The following is an 18,362-nucleotide window of genomic DNA, read 5'->3' on the forward strand; positions in this document are numbered from 1 at the left end:
GAGGTCTGGGAGCATCCCAGTGACATCACTCTTATCTCTATTACTGACACAGGGACCTGACCGGGGAGGTGAGGGGGTCTGGGAGCATCACAGCGACATCACACTTATCTCTATTACTGACACAGGGACCTGACTGGGGAGGTGAGGGGGTCTGGGAGCGTCACAGTGACATCACTCTTATCTCTATTACTGACACAGGGACCTGACCGGGGAGGTGAGGGGGTCTGTGAGCGTCACAGTGACATCACTCTTATCTCTATTACTGACACCGGGACCTGATCGGGGAGGTGAGGGGGTCTGGGAGCGTCACAGTGACATCACTCTTATCTCTATTACTGACACAGGGACCTGACCGGGGAGGTGAGGGGGTCTGGGAGCGTCACCGTGACATCACTCTTATCTCTATTACTAACACAGGGACCTGACCGGGGAGGTGAGGGGGTCTGGGAGCGTCAGTGACATCACTCTTATCTCTATTACTGACACAGGGACCTGAACGGGAAGGTGAGGGGGTGTGGGAGCATCACAGTGACATCACTCATCTCTATTACTGACACAGGGACCTGACCGGGAAGGGGAGGGGGTCTGGGAGCGTCACAGTGACATCACTCATCTCTATTACTGACACAGGGAGCTGACCGGGGAGGTGAGGGGGTCTGGGAGCGTCACAGTGACATCACTCTTATCCATATTACTCACACGGGGACCTGACAGAGGAGGTGAGGGGGTCTGGGAGCGTCACAGTGACATCACTCTTATCTCTATTACTGACACAGGGACCTGACCGGGGTGGTGAGGGGGTCTGGGAGCATCACAGTGACATCACTCTTATCTCTATTACTGACACAGGGACCTGACCGGGGAGGTGAGGGGGTCTGGGAGCGTCACAGTGACATCACTCTTATCTCTATTACTGACACAGGGACCTGACTGGAGAGGTGAGGTCACAGTGACATCATTCTTATCTCTATTACTGACACAGGGACCTGACTGGGGAGGTGAGGAGGTCTGGGAGCATCACAGTGACGTCACTCTTATCTCTATTACTGACACAGGGACCTGACTGGGGAGGTGAGGTCACAGTGACATCATTCTTATCTCTATTACTGACACAGGGACCTGACCGGGGAGGTGAGGGGGTCTGGGAGCGTCACAGTGACATCACTCTTATCTCTATTACTGACACAGGGACCTGACTGGGGAGGTGAGGTCACAGTGACATCATTCTTATCTCTATTACTGACACAGGGACCTGACCGGGGAGGTGAGGGGGTCTGGGAGCGTCACAGTGACATCACTCTTATCTGTATTACTGACACAGGGACCTGACTGGGGAGGTGAGGGGGTCTGGGAGCGTCACAGTGACATCACTCTTATCTCTATTACTGACACAGGTACCTGACCGGGGAGGTGAGGGGGTCTGGGAGCGTCACAGTGACATCACTCTTATCTCTATTACTGACACAGGGACCTGACCGGGGAGGTGAGGGGGTCTGGGAGCGTCACAGTGACATCACTCTTATCTCTATTACTGACACAGGGACCTGACCGGGGAGGTGGGGAGGTCTGGGAGCATCCCAGTGACATCACTCTTATCTCTATTACTGACACAGGGACCTGACCGGGGAGGTGAGGGGGTCTGGGAGCATCACAGCGACATCACACTTATCTCTATTACTGACACAGGGACCTGACTGGGGAGGTGAGGGGGTCTGGGAGCGTCACAGTGACATCACTCTTATCTCTATTACTGACACAGGGACCTGACCGGGGAGGTGAGGGGGTCTGTGAGCGTCACAGTGACATCACTCTTATCTCTATTACTGACACCGGGACCTGATCGGGGAGGTGAGGGGGTCTGGGAGCGTCACAGTGACATCACTCTTATCTCTATTACTGACACAGGGACCTGATCGGGGAGGTGAGGGGGTCTGGGAGCGTCACAGTGACATCACTGTTATCTCTATTCCTAACACAGGGACCTGACCGGGGAGGTGAGGGGATCTGGGAGCGTCACAGTGACATCACTGTTACCTCTATTACTAACACAGGGACATGTTCGAAAATGTTAATCTTGGAATGTATGCAATTAAACTCATCAGTGCTTCTCTAAATACACAGGATTATACATTAGTGAAGAAGACATCCAGTGAATGTGATACACCCAGTAGCCATCCCGATGTGTCAGGAGGACTGAGCAAGACCCAGAGCCCCCTCCCGGTGCCTCCACCTCACTCACTTATACATGAAAGACACAATGACCAGAAAATCCTGGATCTCACCAACAAGATCATTCAGCTGCTGACAGGAGAGGTGACTGCTGGGAATGGGACGTTATACAGTAACATCGGGGGATGTGACCGGAGAGGTGACTGCAGGGAATGGGACGTTATACAGTAACATCGGGAGATGTGACCGGAGAGGTGAATGCTGGGAATGGGACGTTATACAGTAACACCGGGGGATGTGACCGGAGAGGTGACTGCTGGGAATGGGACGTTATACAGTAACACCGGGGGATGTGACCGGAGAGGTGACTGCTGGGAATGGGGCGTTCTAGAGTAACACCGGGGGATGTGACCGGAGAGGTGACTGCTGGGAATGGGACATTATACAGTAACATCGGGGGATGTGACCGGAGAGGTGACTGCTGGGAATGGGACGTTATACAGTAACACTGGTGGATGTGACCGGAGAGGAGACTGCTGGGAATGGGACATTATACAGTAACATCGGGGCATGTGACCGGAGAGGTGACTGCTGGGAATGGGACGTTATACAGTAACACTGGGGATGTGACAGGAGAGGTGACTGCTGGGAATGGGACGTTATACAGTAACACCGGGGGGATGTGACCGGAGAGGTGACTGCTGGGAATGCGACGTTATACAGTAACACCGGGGGATGTCACCGGAGAGGTGACTGCTGGGAATGGGACGTTATACAGTAACACCGGGGGATGTGACCAGAGAGGTGACTGCTGGGAATGGGACGTTATACAGTAACACCGGGGGATGCGACCAGAGAGGTGACTGCAGGGAATGGTACGTTATACAGTAACAGCGAGGGATGTGACCGGAGAGATGACTGCTGGGAATGGGACGTTATAGAGTAACACCGGGGATGTGACCGGAGAGGTGACTGCTGGGAATGGGACGTTATACAGTAACACCGGGGGATGTGACAGGAGAGGTGACTGCTGGGAATGGGACGTTATATAGTAACACTGGGGGATGTGACAGGAGAGGTGACTGCTGGGAATGGGACGTTATACAGTAACACCGGGGGATGTGACCGGAGAGGTGACTGCTGGGAATGGGACGTTATACAGTAACACCGGGGTATGTGACAGGAGAGGTGACTGCTGGGAATGAGACGTTATACAGTAACACCGGGGGATGTCACCGGAGAGGTGACTGCTGGGAATGGGATGTTATACAGTAACACCGGAGATGTGACTGGAGAGGTGACTGCTGGGAATGGGAAGTTATACAGAAACACCGGTGGATGCGACAGGAGAGGTGACTGCTGGGAATGGGACGTTATACAGTAACACCGGGGATGTGACCGGAGAGGTGACTGCTGGGAATGGGACGTTATACAGTAACACCGGGGATGTGACCGGAGAGGTGACTGCTGGGAATGGGACGTTATACAGTAACACTGGGGGATGTGACCGGAGAGGTGACTGCTGGGAATGGGACGTTATACAGAAACACCGGTGGATGCGACAGGAGAGGTGACTGCTGGGAATGGGACGTTATACAGTAACACCGGGGGATGTGACAGGAAAGGCGACTGCTGGGAATGGGACGTTATACAGTAACACCGGGGGATGTGACCAGAGAAGTGACTGCTGGGAATAGGACATTATACAGTAACATTGGGTGATGTGACCGGAGAGATGGCTGCTGGGAATAGGACATTATACAGTAACATCGGGGATGTGACTGGAGAGGTGACTGCTGGGAATAGGACATTATACAGTAACATTGGGGGATGTGACCGGAGAGATGGCTGCTGGGAATGGGACGTTATACAGTAACACCGGGGGATGTGACCGGAGAGGAGACTGCTGGGAATGGGACATTATACAGTAACATCGGGGGATGTGACCGGAGAGGTGACTGCTGGGAATGGGACGTTATACAGTAACACTGGGGATGTGACAGGAGAGGTGACTGCTGGGAATGGGACGTTATACAGTAACACCGGGGGGATGTGACCGGAGAGGTGACTGCTGGGAATGCGACGTTATACAGTAACACCGGGGGATGTCACCGGAGAGGTGACTGCTGGGAATGGGACGTTATACAGTAACACCGGGGGATGTGACCAGAGAGGTGACTGCTGGGAATGGGACGTTATACAGTAACACCGGGGGATGCGACCAGAGAGGTGACTGCAGGGAATGGGACGTTATACAGTAACAGCGAGGGATGTGACCGGAGAGATGACTGCTGGGAATGGGACGTTATAGAGTAACACCGGGGATGTGACCGGAGAGGTGACTGCTGGGAATGGGACGTTATACAGTAACACCGGGGGATGTGACAGGAGAGGTGACTGCTGGGAATGGGACGTTATATAGTAACACTGGGGGATGTGACAGGAGAGGTGACTGTTGGGAATGGGACGTTATACAGTAACACCGGGGGATGTGACCGGAGAGGTGACTGCTGGGAATGGGACGTTATACAGTAACACCGGGGGATGCGACCAGAGAGGTGACTGCTGGGAATGAGACGTTATACAGTAACACCGGGGGATGTCACCGGAGAGGTGACTGCTGGGAATGGGATGTTATACAGTAACACCGGGGATGTGACTGGAGAGGTGACTGCTGGGAATGGGAAGTTATACAGAAACACCGGTGGATGCGACAGGAGAGGTGACTGCTGGGAATGGGACGTTATACAGTAACACCGGGGATGTGACCGGAGAGGTGACTGCTGGGAATGGGACGTTATACAGTAACACCGGGGATGTGACCGGAGAGGTGACTGCTGGGAATGGGACGTTATACAGTAACACTGGGGGATGTGACCGGAGAGGTGACTGCTGGGAATGGGACGTTATACAGAAACACCGGTGGATGCGACAGGAGAGGTGACTGCTGGGAATGGGACGTTATACAGTAACACCGGGGGATGTGACAGGAAAGGCGACTGCTGGGAATGGGACGTTATACAGTAACACCGGGGGATGTGACCAGAGAAGTGACTGCTGGGAATAGGACATTATACAGTAACATTGGGTGATGTGACCGGAGAGATGGCTGCTGGGAATAGGACATTATACAGTAACATCGGGGATGTGACTGGAGAGGTGACTGCTGGGAATAGGACATTATACAGTAACATTGGGGGATGTGACCGGAGAGATGGCTGCTGGGAATGGGACGTTATACAGTAACACCGGGGGATGTGACTGGAGAGGTGACTGCTGGGAATGGGACATTATACAGTAACATCGGGGATGTGACTGGAGAGGTGACTGCTGGGAATAGGACATTATACAGTAACACCGGGGGATGTGTCTGGGTGATGACTGTATCATTGTGTGTGTCAGGTTCCTATAAGGTGTGAGGATGTCACTGTCTATCTCTCCATGGAGGAGTGGGAGTATATAGAGGAACACAGGGGTCTGTACAAGGACGTGATGATGGAGAATCACCAGCCCCTCACATCACTGGGTAAGAGGAGACTGTCATGTAGTGTAATGGAGAGAGCAGCTATGAGGCCACCTAGATACACAACATCTGATAATCACATATATACAATGTCCTCAGTCACTGTGTGTCTCCTACAGATGGGGCCAGTAACAGAGATACCCCAGAGAGATGTCCCCGTCCTCTGTATTACCAGGATAATCACATATATACCATGTCCTCAGTCACTGTGTGTCTCCCACAGATGGGCCCAGTAACAGGAATACCCCAGAGAGATGTCCCCGTCCTCTGTAATCCCAGGATAATCACATATATACCATGTCCTCAGTCACTGTGTGTCTCCTACAGATGGGGCCAGTAACAGAGATACCCCAGAGAGATGTCCCCGTCCTCTGTATTCCCAGGATAATCACATATATACCATGTCCTCAGTCACTGCGTGTCTCCTACAGATGGGCCCAGTAACAGAGATACCCCAGAGAGATGTCCCCGTCCTCTGTATTCCCAGGAAAATCACATATATACCATGTCCTCCCAAGACTACACAGAGGAGAGTCACAGCGTCCCACAGGAGGATCAGGTAGGTGGGATTGGGGGTCTCACAAAATAAGTCACTCTACAATATATGATCTATGAAGAATTATTATCTTTTATATCAACTCTTTAGGGGGAAGATTTAACTGATATTAATGTAGTAATTATAAAAGAGGAAGATGAGATGTATCTGAGGGGTCATCCGCAGTGTAAGGAAATCCCTACAGGTATCAGCACAGGTGAGTAATAATCACTAAGTACAGAGTCACATATTCTCCTGCTCTCCCCCTCACATCATGTCACTGTGTGTTACTAGCCCAGACATCTGACCAGTCTCCTCCTCACACTCTCTGGTGTATCTCATACATCAGGAGCCATCAGCCCCTATTATACTCCTGCTCTCCCCTCACATCATGTCACTGTGTGTTACCAGCCCAGAGATCTGACCAGTCTCCTTCCCACACTCTCTGGTGTATCTCATACATCAGGTGCCATCAGCCCCTATTATACTCCTGCTCTCCCCTCACATCATGTCACTGTGTGTTACCAGCCCAGAGATCTGACCAGTCTCCTCCCCGCACTCTCTGGTGTATCTCATACATCAGGAGTCATCAGCCCCTATTATACTCCTGCTCTCCCCCTCACATCATGTCACTGTGTGTTACCAGCCCAGAGATCTGACCAGTCTCCTCCCCGCACTCTCTGCTGTATCTCATACATCAGGAGCCATCAGCCCCTATTATACTCCTGCTCTCCCCTCACATCATGTCACTGTGTGTTACCAGACCAAAGATCTGACCAGTCTCCTCGTCGCACTCTCTGGTGTATCTCATACAACAGGAGCCATCAGCACCTATTATACTCCTGCTCTCCCCTCACATCATGTCACTGTGTGTTACCAGCCCAGAGATCTGACCAGTCTCCTCCCCGCACTCTCTGGTGTATCTCATACATCAGGAGTCATCAGCCCCCTATTATACTCCTGCTATCCCCCTCACATCGTGTCACTGTATGTTACCAGCCCAGAGATCTGACCAGTCTCCTCCCCACACTCTCTGGTGTATCTCATACATCAGGAGCCATCAGCCCCTATTATACTCCTGCTCTCCCCCTCACATCATGTCACTGTGTTACCAGCCCAGAGATCTGACCAGTCTTCTCCCCACACTCTCTGGTGTATCTCATACATCAGGATCCATCCGCCCCTATTATACTCCTACTCTACCCCTCACATCATGTTACTGTGTGTTACCAGCCCAGAGATCTGACCAGTCTCCTCCCTGCACTCTCTGGTGTATCTCATACATCAGGAGCCATCAGCCCCTATTATACTACTGCTCTCCCCTCACACCATGTCACTGTGTGTTACCAGCCCAGAGATCTGACCAGTCTCCTCCCCGCACTCTCTGGTGTATCTCATACATCACCATCAGCCCCTATTATACTCCTGCTCTCCCCCTCACATCATGTCACTGTGTGTTACCAGCCCAGATATCTGACCAGTCTCCTCCCCGCACTCTCTGGTGTATCTCATACATCAGGAGCCATCAGCCCCTATTATCCTCCTGCTCTCCCCCTCACATCATGTCACTGTGTGTTACCAGCCCAGAGATCTGACCAGTCTCCTCCCCGCACTCTCTGGTGTATCTCATACATCACCATCAGCCCCTATTATACTCCTGCTCTCCCCCTCACATCATGTCACTGTGTGTTACCAGCCCAGAGATCTGACCAGTCTCCTCCCCGCACTCTCTTGTGTATCTCATACATCAGCAGCCATCAGCCCCTATTATACTCCTGCTCTCCCCCTCACATCATGTCACTGTGTGTTACCAGCCCAGAGATCTGACCAGTCTCCTCCCCGCACTCTCTGCTGTATCTCATACATCAGGAGCCATCAGCCCCTATTATACTCCTGCTCTTCCTTCACATCATGTCACTGTGTGTTACCAGCCCAGAGATCTGACCAGTCTCCTCCCCGCACTCTCTGGTGTATCTCATACATCAGGAGCCATCAGCCCCTATTATACTCCTGCTCTCCCCTCACATCATGTCACTGTGTGTTACCAGCCCAGAGATCTGACCAGTCTCCTCCCGCACTTTCTGGTGTATCTCATACATCAGGAGCCATCAGCCCCTATTATACACCTGATCTCCCCCTCACATCATGTCACTGTGTGTTACCAGCCCAGAGATCTGACCAGTCTCCTCCCCGCACTCTCTGGTGTATATCATACATCAGGAGCCATCAGCCCCTATTATACTCCTGCTCTCCCCCTCACATCATGTCACTGTGTGTTACCAGCCCAGAGATCTGACCAGTCTCCTCCCCGCACTCTCTGGTGTATCTCATACATCAGGAGCCATCAGCCCCTATTATACTCCTGCTCTCCCCCTCACATCATGTCACTGTGTGTTACCAGCCCAGAGATCTGACCAGTCTCCTCCCCACAATCTATTGTGTATCTCATACATCAGGAGTCATCAGCCCCTATTATACTCCTGCTCTCCCCTCACATCATGTCACTGTGTGTTACCAGCCCAGAGATCTGACCAGTCTCCTCCCCGCACTCTCTGGTGTATCTCATACATCAGGAGCCATCAGCCCCTATTATACTCCTGCTCTCCCCTCACATCATGTCACTGTGTGTTACCAGCCCAGAGATCTGACCAGTCTCCTCCCGCACTTTCTGGTGTATCTCATACATCAGGAGCCATCAGCCCCTATTATACACCTGATCTCCCCCTCACATCATGTCACTGTGTGTTACCAGCCCAGAGATCTGACCAGTCTCCTCCCTGCACTCTCTGGTGTATATCATACATCAGGAGCCATCAGCCCCTATTATACTCCTGTTCTCCCCTCACATCATGTCACTGTGTGTTACCAGCCCAGAGATCTGACCAGTCTCCTCCCCGCACTCTCTGGTGTATCTCATACATCAGGTGCCATCAGCCCCTATTATACTCCTGCTCTCCCCCTCACATCATGTCACTGTGTGTTACCAGCCCAGAGATCTGACCAGTCTCCTCCCCACACTCTCTGGTGTATCTCATACATCAGGAGCCATCAGCCCCTATTATACTCCTGCTCTCCCCCTCACATCATGTCACTGTATACTACCAGCCCAGAGATCTGACCAGTCTCCTCCCCGCACTCTCTGGTGTATCTCATACATCAGCAGCCATCAGCCCCTATTATACTCCTGCTCTCCCCCTCACATCATGTCACTGTGTGTTACCAGCCCAGAGATCTGACCAGTCTCCTCCCCGCAATCTATTGTGTATCTCCCTTATAATAATTTGAGGTCTCTGTATATTTAGCAATGTAATTACAGGCTCAGATACTGATGTTTATATATATATTTCCTTATTGCTTTGCACTGTTATATATTCCTTGTTATATTGTCGATATAGTAATTGCATGTATTTATCTGACAGATTTCCTGGACAGTGGGAACACCTCAGCAGGGCCGCACATGCTATCTTCTGACTGTGACATCACAACAGATTCTCCAGGAGACCATCCCATTACCCCAAATATAAATCCGGTCCATCACAGTGTAGATGTATCCGCTGATCCCTGCAATTATGGGGGATGTATCCCCGATGCTGTCACACTTAGTACCAGTCATACAGGCGGCAGAGTCTTTCCCTGTTTCCAGTGCGGGAAACCTTTTTTAAAGAAATCTAGTCTTTCCGTACACCTGAGAAGCCACGGGGCTGAAAGGATCTTCCCCTGCTTTGATTGTGGGAAATGTTTTTCAAAGATTGCAAATCTTACAGTACATCAAAGAAGTCACACAGGCGAGAGGCCGTTTCCATGTCCTGAGTGTGGGAAATGTTTTACACAGAGATCAGATCTCCAAAGACATCACAGGACTCACACGGGCGAGAAGCCGTACCCGTGTTCTGACTGCGGTAAATATTTTGCGCAGAAGTCAGATCTTAGTAAGCATCAGAGGACTCACACTGGCGAGAAGCCATTTTCTTGTAAGGAGTGCGGGAAATGTTTTACGCAGAAAACAGGTCTGGTCAGGCATCAGCGACTCCATGAAGATAAAAAAGATATTAACGCGTACTGATGATATGAGAACAGTGGGACAGTGAAGCCAGGTCTTGATAATAAATCAAGGTTTACAAAATTGGGTAAAAGGTTTCGTGCTCCGAGTATGGTTAGATCTTATCTGGCATCAAAGTAGGGGAAATGTTTTCCCTAAAAGCCGCATCTTAAACACCAGCTTATTCTTTCACATGTGCTTGTGTTTTAGTGGAAGTTATCTTATTAGAGAAATACATTTATTCAACATAAGTTAATTTATTTCTCTAGCCCGCCAAGGTCCCGCCTTCTGAGACACCCAATAGCTGTGACACTAATCTGTTGCTGTGCGTATTAGGACACGTACCATTGGTCACACCATCACAGACTGCGCTAGCCCTATTCTCCATGTGAACAAGGCTGCTTGTGTAGGTGCAGCTGCGTCTTCAGATACAGTCTGACGCCCACTAAACACTGCATCTCTCTGCATGCGTTTTCGATCTGCGTCCTTGAGCGTGTCATGTGACTCGGTCACATGTGCCCACTAAAAATATTTGCATTTGACATCCACCTTTGAACCTGGCCCGTGCTCCTGCAGTAAATGATGAAGGTGCGGCTAAACGGAGCTGGTGTCGCAGCTGCCCAAGGGAAATCATGAAGCTGTATAGATTTTGCCATTAGCTTAAGATATCGAATATGGCCGCCGCGGATGTCTGTACTTGCGGCCATTTTGTGTCCATCCGAGAATTCGAGAGACTTCAGTTTCCATCATTGATCCTTTAGTTGATTTAAATTTTCCAAGATGATAGTCACTGCCTGGTCATCAACCTGAACTCTGAGATGGTCATGAACATTTGTACTTCTTGTTGTGTGTTGTTATTGTATTCGGCAATGTATTACACGGCATTGACTCTTGAGACTTCTATGTAAAAAAAAAAGTATATAAAAATGATTATACAAAAACACTTTTGTATGTGGGAGATCTGTAACATGTCCCTAAAGACCCGTGTTTAGATGTTCCACCATGGCGATCCAACTGTACCTTCCATTTTTCTGACAGACTGACCCGTGGGTCAATCAGGATGTGGGGGCGGAGCTTCAGGGTTGTCGGGGGCGGAACTATGCTCTGTGTCCCAGCACCTTGAATTTTTTTTTAAATACATTGATTCTGCTGTGCCATTGATGAAGGAAACTATCTGGTTCTCCCCATCTATGGCAAAAGTATTCAACATCAGCCATAAACCATTGATGGTTTTGAAACATTGATGGTCGATGGCTATTTCTATTGTGGTCTAGCTCTCATCTTGTGCCAGGGCTGAAGACACCAGTGGCCAACCTCAGCCTTTCTAGCACTCCATGGTCATCGTCGCATCGTGCTGGGGGTTCAGGCAGTCGTTGCTGGGGGGCAATTGGTAAGTATGTACATTTACCTTGATCAGCCGCTCGGTCAGTGTGATGGCGTTCCTACGATATATCTGTCCGTTGTATATACAGCCCTAGATTTGTGCCCGCTGTTACTAATTGAATAGCGCTAGTCCACATGTAGAGTACTGATTCACGGAGGGAGTGACAAGTCAGGATTATATGGAGATAACACTGGCGTCATGCCACCATTTTCTGGGCGTTTTTCAAGTCAGCCACTGAGAATTTGGTTGCAGCTGGAGACACATTGAAACAGCGCATGGTCTTCCTGATGTTTCCACTTCGGTGCAAGAGCTATTGGACGTCTGTACAAAATGGTGGCTGAGTCGTTAGCATATTATTGCGAGTACATTGACAAAAAAAATGGCTGCCGGTCATGCAACTGGGTTCACTTGTGAATTGGGCCCATAGTCCCTCAGAGCATGAGGATGGCTCGAAGACGTTGACCGGAGGCTGGTTTAGAAAAATGATTGGCCTGTGTTGTTCTCAGTCCAATGCATGCACTTTATCCCTCTTGAAGATTTTAAAATGTCTGCGACCTGTTCATCATTCCAGGTGGAAGATATGCGGAAAGGAATCCTCCAAGATGCTCATGATTAATCCCTGTTTGGCCTAGAAATTGTGCTGTACCAGGTGGGAAACATCATGTGGACCATTTGTCTGACTAGGAGGTGGCCTATATAACCATAGAGAGGAATGTCTGGCATGGGAAGTGGCCTATATAACCATAAGAGAGGAATGTCTGGCATGGGAAGTGGCCTTTATAACCATAGAGAGGAATGTCTGGCATGGTAAGTGGCCTTTATAACCATAGAGAGGAATGTCTGCTATGGGAGGTGACCCTTATAACCATAGAGAGGAATGTCTGGCATGGGAGGTGACCTAAAGTATATAACCATAGACAGGAATGTCTGGCAGGAGAGGTGACTTATATAAAAATAGAGAGGAATGTCTGGCATGGGACGTGGCCTTTATAACCATAGAGGGGACTGTCTTGCATGGGATGTGGCTTATATCAACCATAGAAAGGATTGCGTTTGGAGTCCCAGTGGACTGCAAGACTAGTAGTAATACTTGCTGGAGGAACAGACATCGGAGGCAGGATAGATGTTAACTCACTGTATTATCAGGATAATAAATCAGGTACAGGAACAGGCATCAGGTACAGGAACAAGTATCAGGTACAGCACTACAGACAAGGCCAGTAAGACTATAATTGGCACTGAAGCTCAGTGCAAATGCAGCTTTAAAGCCATAGCAAGCCAATCCCTGCAGCACACAGAGACAGGCCCCTAATCCTCAATACAGTATGTGCTGCAGCTGGGAATGGTATTCTGAGAAAAGCCTAGTCCAGTTGATTACACCAGCTGGGACTGCTCTCATAAACCATACTTCTGCCCAACAGCAGTACCTCTGGCCACCCATAGGTACCGCAGACCGAACATGACAGCAGCCCCTCTGGCCACACAGAGGTATTGCAAGCTGAACATAGCAGCACCTCTGGTCATCTGTAGGTACTGCAGTCCAAACACAACAGCAGCACCTCGGGCAAACCAGAGGTACTGCAGACCAAACATGACATCAATGGCAGTCCTGACAGATTGTCTGCCATGGGATGTGGCCTATATAACCATAGAGAGTAATGTCTGGCATGGGAAGTGGCCTATATAACCATAGAGAGGAATGTCTGGCATGGAAATGGGCCTATATAACTATAGAGAGGAATATCTGGCATGGGAAGTGGCCTATATAACCATAGAGAGGAATGTCTGGCATGGAAAGTGGCCTATATAACCATAGAGAGGAATATCTGGCATGGAAAGTGGCCTAGATAACCATAGAGAGGAATTTCTGGCATGGGAAGTGACCTATATAACCATAGAGAGGAATGTCTGGCATGGGAAATGGCCTATATAACCATAGAGAGGAATGTATGGCATGGGAAGTGGCCTATATAACTATAGAGAGGAATGTCTGGCATGGGACGTGACCTTTATAACCATAGATAGGAATATCTGGCATGGGAAGTGGCCTAGATAACCATAGAGAGGAATGTCTGGCAAGGAAGGTGACCTATGTAACCATATAGAGGAATGTCTGTCATGGGAGGTGATCTAAATAACCATAGAGAGGAATGTCTGGCATGGGAGGTGATCTAAATAACCATAGAGAGGAATGTCTGGCATGGGAGGTGATCTAAATAACCATAGAGAGGAATGTCTGGCATGGGAAGTGGCCTATATAACCATAGAGAGGAATGTCTGGCATGGGAGGTGACCTATATAACCATATAGAGGAATGTCTGGCTTGGGAGGTGATCTATATAACCATAGAGAATAATGTCTTGCATGGGAAGTGGCCTATATAACCATAGAGAGGAATGTCTGGCATGGGAGGTGACCTATATAACCATATAGAAGAATGTCTGGCATGGGAGGTGATCTAAATAACCATAGAGAGGAATATCTGGCATGGGAAGTAGCCTATATAACCAAAGAGAGGAATGTCTTGCATGGGAGGGGACCTTTATTACCATAGAGAGGAATGTCTGGCATGGAAAGTGGCCTAGATAACCATAGAGAGGAATTTCTGGCATGGGAAGTGACCTATATAACCATAGAGAGGAATGTCTGGCATGGGAAGTGGCCTATATAACCATAGAGAGGAATGTATGGCATGGGAAGTGGCCTATATAACTATAGAGAGGAAGGTCTGGCATGGGACGTGACCTTTATAACAATAGATAGGAATATCTGGCATGGGAAGTCGCCTAGATAACCATAGAGAGGAATGTCTGGCATGGGAGGTGGCCTATATAACCATAGAGAGGAATGTCTGGCAAGGAAGGTGACCTATGTAACCATAGAGGAATGTCTGTCATGGGAGGTGATCTAAATAACCATAGAGAGGAATGTCTGGCATGGGAGGTGATCTAAATAACCATAGAGAATAATGTCTGGCATGGGAAGTGGCCTATATAACCATAGAGAGGAATGTCTGGCATGGGAGGTGACCTATATAACCATATAGAAGAATGTCTGGCATGGGAGGTGATCTAAATAACCATAGAGAGGAATATCTGGCATGGGAAGTAGCCTATATAACCATAGAGAGGAATGTCTTGCATGGGAGGGGACCTTAATTACCATAGAGAGGAATGTCTTGCATAGGAGGTGGCCTATATAACCATAGAGAGGAATGTCTGGCATGGAAAGTGGCTTAGATAACCATAGAGAGGAATGTATGGCATGGGAAGTGGCCTATATAACTATAGAGATGAATGTCTGGCATGGGACGTGACCTTTATAACCATAAATAGGAATATCTGGCATGGGAAGTGGCCTAGATAACCATAGAGAGGAATGTCTGGCATGGGAGGTGGCCTATATAACCATAGAGAGGAATGTCTGGCAAGGAAGGTAACCTATGTAACCATATAGAGGAATGTCTGGCATGGGAGGTGATCTAAATAACCATAGAGAGGAATGTCTGGCATGGGAGGTGATCTAAATAACCATAGAGAGGAATGTCTGGCATGGGAAGTGGCCCATATAACCATAGAGAGGAATGTCTGGCATGGGAGGTGACCTAAATAACCATATAGAGGAATGTCTGGCTTGGGAGTGATCTATATAACCATAGAGAATAATGTCTGGCATGGGAAGTGGCCTCTATAACCATAGAGAGGAATGTCTGGCATGGGAGGTGATCTAAATAACCATAGAGAGGAATATCTGGCATGGGAAGTAGCCTATATAACCATAGAGAGGAATGTCTGGCATGGGAGGTGGCCTATATAACCATAGAGAGGAATGTCTGGCATGGGAAGTGGCCTATATAACCATAGAAACTCATTGACTATTTCATAACTTTCAATTTCAGTGAGGAGTCTATTACTCTCCATCCAATGTGCCAATATGATGGTGGAAAGTAGAAGGGCCTGTCTCTTGCAGTAACCTATTCTCTTTATCTATAAACCCTGAACTACAATCGCCACTCTCTCATCCAATGGGTGACCATACTTTCCTTGCAATACCTACTGGTAACAAGGTCATGATTGAGTCTACTCAAGCAGAAGTGACACTTGGCCTCTCATGCCAGTCTGTGCCCTCTCATCTGCCAGGTTACACCGCCATACATCACTGTGCCGCCTGATCTCTCCCGAACTCAGCAGCTAAGCAGTGAATGGCTGGATAAGTACCTTCTGGGAGACCACTAGGGAATATTCGGTGCTGTATTCATACCGAGACAGCAGGAGCACAGGGTGCCCCATGAGGGGTCCTCTCTTGCTTTATCTATTCACTCAATTAGTCTATACAGCTTATCCTGTAACCCAGGCACGTATACTACCGCTTTCACCCTAGGTAACCCAGGCACATATACTACCGCTCTCTCCCGAGGTAACCCAGGCACATATACTACCGCTCTCTCCCGGTGTAACCCAGGCACATGTACTACCGCTCTCTCCCGAGGTAAGCCAGGCACATATACTACCGCTCTCTCCCGGGGTAACCCAGGCACATATACTACCGCTCTCTCCCGGTGTAACCCAGGCACATATACTACCGCTCTCTCCCGGTGTAACCCAGGCACATATACTACTGCTCTCTCCCGGTGTAATCCAGGCACATATACTACTGCTCCCTCCCGCTGTAACCCAGGAACATATACTACCGCTCTCTACCGGTGTAACCCAGGCACATATACTACCGCTCTCTCCCGGTGTAATCCAGGCACATATACTACCGCTCTCTCCCGGTGTAACCCAGGCACATGTACTACCGCTCTCTCCCGGTGTAACCCAGGCACATGTACTACCGCTCTCTCCTGCTGTAACCCAGGTACATATACTACTTCTCTCTCCCGGTGTAACCCAGGCACATATACTACCGCTCTCTCCCGCTGTAACGCAGGCGCATATACTACTGCTCTCTCCCGGTGTAACCCAGGCACATATACTGCTGCTCTCTCCCGGTGTAACCAGGCACATGTACTACCGCTCTCTCCCGGTGTAACCAGGCACATGTACTAACACTTATCTCGGTGTAAAAAGGCACATGTACTACCGCTCTCTCCCAGTGTAACCAGGCACATATACTACTGCTCTCTCCTGCTGTAACCCAGGCACATATACTACTGCTCTCTCCTGCTGTAACCCAGGCACATATACTACTGCTCTCTCCTGCTGTAACCCAGGCACATATACTACTGCTCTCTCCTGCTGTAACCCAGGCACATATACTACCGCTCCCTCCCAATGTAACCCAGGCTCATATATTACTGGTGTAACCCGGGCACATATACTACTGCTCTCTCCTGGTGTAACCCAGGCACATATACTACCGCTCTCTCCTGCTGTAACCCAGGCACATATACTACTGCTCTCTCCTGCTGTAACCCAGTTACATATACTACTGCTCTCTCCCGGTGTAACCCAGGCACATATACTACCGCTCTCTCCCGGTGTATCCCAGGCACATATACTACCGCTCTCTCCCGGTGTAACCCAGGCACATATACTACCGCTCTCTCCCGCTGTAACCCAGGCACATATACTACTGCTCTCTCCTGCTGTAACCCAGGCACATATACTACCGCTCTCTCCCGCTGTAACCCAGGCACATATACTACTGCTCTCTCCTGCTGTAACCCGGGCACATATACTACTGCATACCTCCCAACTTTTAACCTGAAGAAATAGGGACACTCGCGCCCGAAAAGGGGGCGGGCGTATGCAAATGAGGGCGCGGCTTATGCTAATTAGCCACAACCTCATTTTCATACGAGAATAGACGCTGTGCATGCGCACAGCGTCTATTCTACTAGTTTGGGGGGTCTCCCAACTGCCACCCCCCGCAGCGGGACAATGCCTGCCGCGGGTGGGACAGCGGGACAGGACCCGAAAATCGGGACTGTCCCTCTAAAATCGTGACAGTTGGGAGGTATGCTACTGCTCTCTCCTGCTGTAACCCAGGCACATATACTACCACTCTGTCCGGCTGTAACCCAGGCACATATACTACTGCTCTCTCCTGCTGTAACCTAGGCACATATACTACTGCTCTCTCCCACTGTAACCCAGGCACATATACTACCGCTCTCTCCCGGTGTAACCCAGGCACATATACTACTGCTCTCTCCCACTGTAACCCAGGCACATATACTACTGCTCTCTCCCGCTGTAACCCAGGCACATATACTACTGCTCTCTCCCGATCGCTTCTCGGCCTTTTGGCTAAGATCAAGTGTAGTATCTGTTCTTATCAGTTGGGTATGGACTGGCCTCTGGCAGAGAATAGAGAAAGGTGAGACTGAGTAGCTGCTCTGATGGGCGGAGGGTGTGGGACCCCTCTGTTTTTTCCCGGGAGCAGTGAAAAGTCTCACTAAGTATCTTCACCTCTGCCTTTGGTAGGAGGTGTTGTTTCCGTAAATCCACTGGTAAGAGGGGGGGAGAAACACTGGGCCTAGTAGTTTGACTCTCCTGACGGGGTTTGTAGCCCCCGAAGGATGAGGCAGCGAAAGGCTCAGTCTAGTATCCAATCCCAGGGAGCGGAGAAAGGCTGGGACTGAGTAGATGGCTCCTGTTCCAGAGGTTCGTAGCCTCTGATGGGGAGACCGCGAAAGGCCCAGCTTAGTACCTTAACCCTGGGAGCGGAGAAACACTGGGACTGAGTAGATTGCTCTTCCGAGGGGGGT

The 18,362-nt window shown here is 49.7% G+C and overlaps 1 pseudogene; it reads left to right on the forward strand.

Moving 5' to 3' along the window:
* Positions 1-17,881: 17,881 nt before the first annotated feature.
* Positions 17,882-18,018, forward strand: LOC146012724 (U2 spliceosomal RNA; annotated as a pseudogene).
* Positions 18,019-18,362: the final 344 nt, after the last annotated feature.

This window comes from Crinia signifera, chromosome 6 (assembly GCF_055691185.1).
Source record: "Crinia signifera chromosome 6, ASM5569118v1, whole genome shotgun sequence".
NCBI classification, from domain to species: domain Eukaryota; kingdom Metazoa; phylum Chordata; class Amphibia; order Anura; family Myobatrachidae; genus Crinia; species Crinia signifera.